This window comes from Hyperoodon ampullatus (assembly GCF_949752795.1).
Source record: "Hyperoodon ampullatus genome assembly, chromosome: 7".
Lineage (NCBI taxonomy): Eukaryota > Metazoa > Chordata > Mammalia > Artiodactyla > Ziphiidae > Hyperoodon > Hyperoodon ampullatus.
The window spans coordinates 103304809-103314563 of record NC_136920.1 but is presented as its reverse complement, the minus strand read 5'-3'; positions in this window follow the sequence as shown (position 1 = coordinate 103314563).

Here is a 9755-nt window from a genome sequence, read left to right as displayed (position 1 = left end):
TGCTTTGGGCTAAATAATTTTATCTAAGAAGAATGACAAGCAAAATTTAGTAAAATTTTGAGTTTACCAATTGAGCCAGCCACCTAACAGGGAACTGAAGGTACTAGGTTCTTTTTTTTTTTTTTTTTTTTTTTTTTTTTTTTTGCGGTAGGCGGGCCTCTCACTGTTGTGGCCTCTCCCCTTGCGGAGCACAGGCTCCGGAGCACAGGCTCAGTGGCCATGGCTCACGGGCCCAGCCGCTCCGCGGCATGTGGGGTCTTCCCAGACCGGGGCACGAACCCGTGTCCCCTGCATCGGCAGGCGGACTCCCAACCACTGCGCCACCAGGGAAGCCCGGTACTAGGTTCTTGTCACGTTTAATTTTTATGTCATGAGAAGGGACAAAAAAGGCAAGAGCATGGGGAATTGCCAGTAAGGACCAAGATGAGCATTGAGGCAACTCCAAGCTCCTGTTCTGGGAACTGAATAGATAAGAGAAGACGGCAGTCTTTATCCTCAAAACCTGAAAACCTCCACTGGGAGTCTCCAATTAGGCAGCAAGCTTGATGAAGGTGGGGAACAAGACATTATCAGGTATGTCACTATATTCCTAGCACCAGCCACACAGAGCAGTCACTCAATAAATATTTGAGGCATGACGTGAAAGCCTCCATTTCAAATTTAGCAGAAATCCCCATGGGGTGTTTATGAGGGTACATTAGATAGGATTTTTTTTTTTAATTAGGCTAAAGAAACTGCACATCTGAACCAGATAACGTTCTTTCTGGAAAATTCAGAACAAACTATCTTTAAAAGGTCATTCTTTTTTATGGTCAAGACTTTGAAGAGGAAATATATTTCCAGTCACATCAAAGATAGAATTAACTAGGTCCTCAAGACAGAGGAATTAAGTTTAAGGGGGGGATGTCAGAGGATTATAGTTTTGTTTTGTTTTGTTTTTTGGTTCACTTTAGTTAGGTTCCTTCACCGTTATAACACATGCATCAAGAATACTCAGGATTCTAATTTTAGAATACTTTTGATATCCCACAAAGAAACTCATGCCCGTTAGCAATCACTCCTCATTCTCCCTTGCCCAAGCACCAGGCAACCACTCATCTATTTTCTGTCTCTATAGATTTGTCTATTCTGAACATTTCATATAAAAGGAATCATACAAGTATGACCTTTTGTTTTACAGCTTTTTTCATTTAGTTTTGTTTCAAGTTTCATTCATGTGGTAGCATGAATCAGAACTTAATTTCTTTTTAAAATAATAATAATTTCTTTAATTCATAGTTTTATCAACTAAGTATGATAGGGACTAAGTTTTCTCATTGATATTGTTTTACCTTGCCTATTTTTAAAAAACTGTGGTAAAATATACATAACATACAATTTACAATCTTAACTATTTTAAGTGTATTGTTCAGTGGCATTAGGTACGTTCACATTATTATGTAAACCATCACCACTATTCTTTTCCAAAACTTGTTCATCATCCCATGCTGTAACTCTGTGCCCATTTAACATATTTAACTATTCTAGGTACTTTGTATAATTGGAATCATACAACATTTGTTCTTTTGTGTTTGGCTTATTTAATTTAGCATAGTGTCTTCAAGGTTCATCCATGTTGCAGCATATATCAGAACTTCCTTCCTTTTTAAAGCTGAATAATATTCCATTACATAAATATACCACATTTTGTTTATACATTCACCTGCTGATGGGTATTTGGATTGCACCCACCTTTTGCCTATTGTGTATAATGTTTCTATGAATGTTGGTGTACTAGTATCTGTTTGAGTACCTGCTTTCAATTCTTTTGGGTATATATCTATGAGTGGAATTGCTGGATAGTATGGCAATTTTATGCTTATTTTTTTTGAGGAGCCATCATACTGTTTTCCACAACTGCTGTACCATTTTACATTTCCACCAGCAACACACCAGTGTTCCAGTTTCTCCACATCCTAACCAACATTTATTATTTTCTGAATTTTTGATATATAGCCATCCTAATGGGTATGAAATGATATCTCAAAATTACTCATGTAATTTTGATTTGCATTTTCCTAATGATTATTGATGTTGAGCATATTTTCATGTGCTTATTGGCCATTTGCATATCTTCTTTGGAGAAATGTCTATTCAAGTCCTTAGCCTATTTTTGAATAAGTTGGTTTTTTTGTTGTTGAATTGTGGGAGTTCTTTATATATTCTGGATAGTAATCCCTTATCAGATATGTGATTTGCAAATATTTTCTCACATTCTGTAAGTTTCCTGTTTGCTCTGTTGATAGTGTCCTTTGATGCACAAAAGTTTTTAATTTTGTTGAAATCCAACTTGTCAATTTTTTCTTTTGTTATATAATGACTTTGATGTCATATTCAAGAAACCTTTGCCAAATCCAGTGTCATGAAGATTTCCTCTATGTTTTCTTCTACGAGTTTTATAATTTTAGCTCTTACTTTTAGGTCTTTGATCTGTTTTGGATTAATTTTTGTATATGGTACTAGGTAAGGGTCCATTGGACAGGAAAATTTTTTCCTCTACCCTTCTTGGGTTCTTCAGCTGGTCTAATAATCAGATTGACATAAGAGATTAATAGGAGAAAAAGACAAGCTTAATTACACATGTATAGGGGTCCCACAAAGACAGTGAGACCTAAGGACAAGTCGGGGAGTTGAGATTTACATGCTATTTTGAGTTAAGGAATGAGGTAGGGGCCTAGGGCTTCAGTGGGGAGGAGAGTAATTCACAGGATGATAAGAAGAGCAGATGTTTAGTAGTCAGATGTTCTGCCATACAGATAGGTCATTCAGATAAAAAGTTATCTCTCTTTCTGGACCAGACTCCCTATCTAAATTCTTTTAGGTAATTAAGGGAGGAGTAAAAGTTTTTCTTGAGCTTCTGGGTCTCGATTGCTCTCAGCTCAAAATAATCTTTATGCCAAGTGATACATTTTGGGGTGACTTGCTCTGAACACCTTCAGGTCCATTTTTATTATTTTGAATGTGATGTCCAGTTTTTCTATTACCATTTGTTGAAAAGACTGTCCTTTCTTCATTTAATGATCTTGGTACTCCTGTCAAAACTAATTTGACCATATATGTGAAGGTTTATTTCTGTGCATTTAGTTCTATTCCATTGGTCTATATGTTTGCCCTGATCCACACTGAGTCCAGTACCACACTGTTTTTATTACTGTACATTTGTAGTAAAATTTGAAATCAGGAAGTGTGAATCCTTCAACTTTGTTCTTCTTTTTCAAGACTGTTTTGACTCTTTGAGGTCCCTCGAGATTCCATATAGGTTTTAGGATGGAGTTTTCTTTTCTATTTCTGCAAAAAAAAAAAAAAAAAAAAAAGAAAGAAAGAATAAAAAGAAGACCTAATTTTGGTAGGGATTGCACTGAATTGTAGGTCACTTTGGATTGTGTTGAATCAACAATATTAAGTCATGAACATGGATAGCTTTTCATTTATTTATGTCTTCTTTAATTTCTTTCAGCAGTATGTTGTAGTTTTCAGTGTTCAAGTTTTTCACCTCCTTGGTTATGTGAATTCCTAAATATTTTCTTCTTTTTAATGTTACTATAAGTGGAATTAGTTTCATAATTTGTTTTCCAGATTGTTCATTATTAGTGTGTAGAAATGAAACCGCCCTTTGTGTGTTGATTTTTTTATCCTGCAACTTTGCTGAATTTGTTTATTAGTAATAATGTAATCAAAAGTGGGGGTCTGGCTGCTTGTGCTCAAAAGCCAATAAAGAGGCAAGGTTGGTAGAAAGGAAAGTTTGCTTTGTTTTGGATGCTGGCAATGGGTGTGGGGGTGGGATATGGGCAGACTCTTGCCCAAAGGCCAACTCCCCACCACTGACAATCAGTGGGCAAGAATTTTTATAGACGGTAGGAGTGGGTTATATGTAGAAACAGCACAATCAACTCTGACAGTCATCTTCAAACAAGTCAAGCAGTGGCCTGACCAGCGTCATCTTGTTTGTTTTAAGTACAGTTAATCTTCAGTTCCAGGGACAGTTTGTTCTCCTTTCCATGAGGCCAATTCTCAGAATTGTGGCAGCTTATGTCATGGCTACAGTCTGGTCATCATGTAGTTAACTTCTTCCACCTGGTGGGGGTTTCAGTATATACAAGACAGCTCACAGGATACAGCTCAGAATATTATCTATAGCCCTTGAGAAGGAACTAAAGGTCCTTGACTATGCTTAATGACTAAAGTATTAATATTTAGTCTTTTTGAACTGTTTTCCTTTGTTTCTGCATTTTCTCACTTCTCTAATTAAACTTATTCTTTGGCTAAGATTTTTTCACAGACAGAAGGCAGGTGGAGGACATGGGGAGGAAGGACAATAGGGTCCTGCTACATTTCAATAACAGGGCTTCTTCTTTTTTTTTTTTTTGGTTAAATCTTTAGGGTTTTCTACATATAAGATCATATCATCTGTGAAAAGAGACAGTTTTATTTTTCCTTTTCAGCATGGATATTTTTATTTTTTATTTTTTGCTTTATAACAAATTTAATCAGTTATACAAATACATATGTTCCCATATCCCCTCCCTTTTGCGTCTCCCTCCCACCCTCCCTATCCCACCCCTCCAGGCGGTCACAAAGCACCGAGCTGATCTCCCTGTGCTATGCGGCTGCTTCCCACTAGCTATCTACCTTACATTTGGTAGCGTATATATGTCCATGCCGCTCTTTCACTTTGTCACAGCTTACCCTTCCCCCTCCCCATATCCTCAAGTCCATTCTCTAGTAGGTCTGTGTCTTTATTCCTGTCTTACCCCTATGTTCTTCATGACATTTTTTTTCTTAAATTCCATATATATGTGTCAGCATACAGTATTTGTCTTTCTCTTTCTGACTTACTTCACTCTGTATGACAGACTCTAGGTCCATCCACCTCATTACAAATAGCTCAATTTCATTTCTTTTTATGGCTGAGTAATATTCCATTGTATATATGTGCCACATCTTCTTTACCCATTCATCCGATGATGGACACTTAGGTTGTTTCCATCTCTGGGCTATTGTAAATAGGGCTGCTATGAACATTTTGGTACATATCTCTTTTTGAATTATGGTTTTCTCAGGGTATATGCCCAGTAGTGGGATTGCTGGGTCATATGGTAGTTCTATTTGTAGTTTTTTAAGGAACCTCCATACTGTTCTCCATAGTGGCAGTACCAATTCACATTCCCACCAGCAGTGCAAGAGTGTTCCCTTTTTTCCACACCCTCTCCAGCATTTATTGTTTCTCGATTTTTTGATGATGGCCAATCTGACTGGTGTGAGATGTTATCTCATTGTAGTTTTGATTTGCATTTCTCTAATGAGTGAAGATGTTGAGCATCCTTTCATGTGTTTGTTGGCAGTCTGTATATCTTCTGTGGAGAAATGTCTATTTAGGTCTTCTGCCCATTTTTGGATTGGGTTGTTCGTTTTTTTGTTATTGAGCTGCACGAGCTGCTTATAAATTTTGGAGATTAATCCTTTGTCAGTTGCTTCATTTGCAAATATTTTCTCCCATTCTGAGGGTTGTCTTTTGGTCTTGTTTATGGTTTCCTTTGCTGTATGAAAGCTTTGAAGTTTCATTAGGTCCCATGTGTTTATTTTTGTCTTTATTTCCATTTCTCTAGGAGGTGGGTCAAAAAGGATCTTGCTGTGATTTATGTCATAGAGTGTTCTGCCTATGTTTTCCTCTAAGAGTTTGATAGTGTCTGGCCTTACATTTAGGTCTTTAATCCATTTTAAGCTTATTTTTGTGTGGGTGTTAGGGAGTGATCTAATCTCATACTTTTACATGTCCCTGTCCAGTTTTCCCAGCACCACTTATTGAAGAGACTGTCCTTTCTCCACTGTACATTCCTGCCTCCTTTATCAAAGATAAGGTGACCATATGTCCGTGGGTTTATCTCTGGACTTTCTATCCTGTTCCATTGATCTATCTTTCTGTTTTTGTGCCAGTACCATACTGTCTTGATTACTGTAGCTTTGTAGTATAGTCTGAAGTCAGGGAGCCTGATTCCTCCAGCTCCATTTTTCGTTCTCAAGATTGCTTTGGCTATTCGGGGTCTTTTGTGTTTCCATACAAATTGTGAAATTTTTTGTTCTAGTTCTGTGAAAAATGCCAGTGGTAGTTTGATAGGGATTGCATTGAATCTGTAGATTGCTTTGGGTAGTAGAGTCATTTTCACAATGTTGATTCTTCCAATCCAAGAACATGGTACATCTCTCCATCTATTTGTATCCTCTTTAATTTCTTTCATCAGTGTCTTATAATTTTCTGCATACAGGTCTTTTGTCTCCTTAGGTAGGTTTATTCCTAGATATTTTATTCTTTTTGTTGCAATGGTAAATGGGAGTGTTTTCTTGATTTCATTTTCAGATTTTTCATCATTAGTGTACAGGAATGCCAGAGATTTCTGTGCATTAATTTTGTATCCTGCTACTTTACCAAATTCATTGATTAGCTCTAGTAGTTTTTCGGTAGCATCTTTAGGATTCTCTATGTATAGTATCATGTCATCTGCAAACAGTGACAGCTTTACTTCTTCTTTTCCAATTTGGATTCCTTTTATTTCCTTTTCTTCTCTGATTGCTGTGGCTAAAACTTCCAAAACTAGGTTGAATAAGAGTGGTGAGAGTGGGCAGCCTTGTCTTGTTCCTGATCTTAGTGGAAATGGTTTCAGTTTTTCACCATTGAGAACAATGTTGGCTGTGGGTTTGTCATATATGGCCTTTATTATGTTGAGGAAAGTTCCCTCTATGCCTACTTTCTGCAGGGTTTTTATCATAAATGGGTGTTGAATTTTGTCGAAAGCTTTCTCTGCATCTATTGAGATGATCATATGGTTTTTCTCCTTCAACTTGTTAATATGGTGTATCACATTGATTGATTTGCGTATATTGAAGAATCCTTGCATTCCTGGAATAAACCCCACTTGATCATGGTGTATGATCCTTTTAATGTGCTGTTGGATTCTGTTTGCTAGTATTCTGTTGAGGATTTTTGCATCTATGTTCATCAGTGATATTGGCCTGTAGTTTTCTTTCTTTGTGACATCCTTGCCTGGTTTTGGTATCAAGGTGATGGTGGCCTCGTAGAATGAGTTTGGGAGTGTTCCTCCCTCTGCTATATTTTGGAAGAGTTTGAGAAGGATAGGTGTTAGCTCTTCTCTAAATGCTTGATAGAATTCGCCTGTGAAGCCATCTGGTCCTGGGCTTTTGTTTGTTGGAAGATTTTTTATCACAGTTTCAATTTCAGTGCTTGTGATTGGTCTATTCATATTTTCTATTTCTTCCTGATTCAGTTTTGGCAGGTTGTGCATTTCTAAGAATTTGTCCATTTCTTCCAGGTTGTCCATTTTATTGGCATAGAGTTGCTTGTAGTAATCTCTCATGATCTTTTGTATTTCTGCAGTGTCAGTTGTTACTTCTCCTTTTTCAGTTCTAATTCTATTGATTTGAGTCTTCTCCCTTTTTTTCTTGATGAGTCTGGCTAATGGTTTATCAATTTTGTTTATCTTCTCAAAGAACCAGCTTTTAGTTTTATTGATCTTTGCTATCGTTTCCTTCATTTCTTTTTCATTTATTTCCGATCTGATTTTTATGATTTCTTTCCTTCTGCTAAATTTTGGATGTTTTTGTTCTTCTTTCTCTAATTGCTTTAGGTGCAAGGTTAGGTTGTTTATTCGAGATGTTTCCTGTTTCTTAAGGTAGGATTGTATTGCTATAAACTTCCCTCTTAGAACTGCTTTTGTGCATTCCATAGGTTTTGGGTCGTCGTGTCTCCATTGTCATTTGTTTCTAGGTATTTTTAAATTTCCTCTTTGATTTCTTCAGTGATCACTTCGTTATTAAGTAGTGTATTGCTTAGCCTCCATGTGTTTGTATTTTTTAGAGCTCTTTTCCTGTAATTGACATCTAGTCTCATAGCATTGTGGTCGGAAAAGATACTTGATACAATTTCAATTTTCTTAAATTTACCAAGGCTTGATTTGTGACCCAAGATATGATCTATCCTGGAGAATGTTCCATGAGCACTTGAGAAAAATATGTATTCTGTTGTTTTTGGATGGAATGTCTTATAAATATCAATTAAGTCCATCTTGTTTAATGTATCATGTAAAGCTTGTGTTTCCTTATTTATTTTCATTTTGGATGATCTGTCCATTGGTGAAAGTGGGGTGTTAAAGTCCCCTACTATGATTGTGTTACTGTCGATTTCTCCTTTTATGGCTGTTAGTATTTGCCTTATGTATTGAGGTGCTCCTATGTTGGGTGCCTAAATATTTACAATTGTTATATCTTCTTCTTGGATCAATCCCTTGATCATTATGTAGTGTCCTTCTTTGTCCCTTCTAGTAGTCTTTATTTTAAAGTCTATTTTGTCTGATATGAGAATTGCTACTCCAGCTTTCTGTTGGTTTCCATTTGCATGGAATATCTTTTTCCATCCCCTTACTTTCAGTCTGTATGTGTCTCTAGGTCTGAAGTGGGTCTCTTGTACACAGCATATATATGGGTCTTGTTTTTGTATCCATTCAGCCAACCTGTGTCTTTTGGTTGGAGCATTTAGTCCATTTACATTTAAGGTAATTATTTATATGTGTGTTCCTATTCCCATTTTCTTAATTGTTTTGGGTTCGTTATTGTAGGTCTTTTCCTTCTGTTGTGTTTCTTGCCTAGAGAAGTTCCTTTAGCATTTGCTGTAAAGCTGCTTTGGTGGTGCTGAACTCTCTCAGCTTTTGCTTGTCTGTAAACGTTTAAATTTCTCCATCAAATCTGAATGAGATCCTTGCTGGGTAGGGTAATCTTGGTTCCAGGTTTTTCTCCTTCATCACTTTAATTATGTCCTGCCACTCCCTTCTGGCTTGTAGAGTTTCTGCTGAGAGATCAGCTGTTATCCTGATGGGGATTCCCTTGTGTGTTACTTGTTGTTTTTGCCTTGCTGCTTTTAATATGATTTCTTTGTGTTTAATTTTTGACAGTTTGATTAATATGTGTCTTGGTGTATTTCTCCTTGGATTTATTCTGTATGGGACTCTCTGTGCCTCCTGGACTTGATTAACTATTTCCTTTCCCATATTAGGGAAGTTTTCAACTATAATCTCTTCAAATGTTTTCTCAGTCCCTTTCTTTTTCTCTTCTTCTTCTGGAACCCCTATAATTCGAATGTTGGTGCGTTTAATGTTGTCCCAGAGGTCTCTGAGACTGTCCTCTGTTCTTTTCATTCTTTTTTCTTTATTTTGCTCTGCAGCAGTTATTTCCACTATTTTATCTTCCACCTCACTTATCCGTTCTTCTGCCTCAGTTATTCTGCTATTGATCCCATCTAGAGTATTTTTTATTTCATTTATTGTGTTTTTAATCGATGCTTGATTCATCTTTAGTTCTTCTAGGTCCTTGTTAACTGTTTCTTGCATTTTGTCTATTCTATTTCCAAGATTTGGGATCTTGGAAATAGAATCTTGGATCATCTTTACCATCACTATTCTGAATTCTTTTTCAGGTAGACTGCCTAATACCTCTTCATTTGTTAGGTCTGGTGGGTTTTTATCTTGCTCCTTCTCCTGCTGTGTGTTTTTCTGTCTTCTCATTTTGCTTATGTTACTGTGTTTGGGGTCTCCTTTTTGCAGGCTGCAGGTTCGTAGTTCCCGTTGTTTTTGGTGTCTGTCCCCAGTGGCTAAGGTTGGTTTAGTGGGTTGTGTAGGCTTCCTGGTGGAGGGGACTAGTGCCTGTGTTCT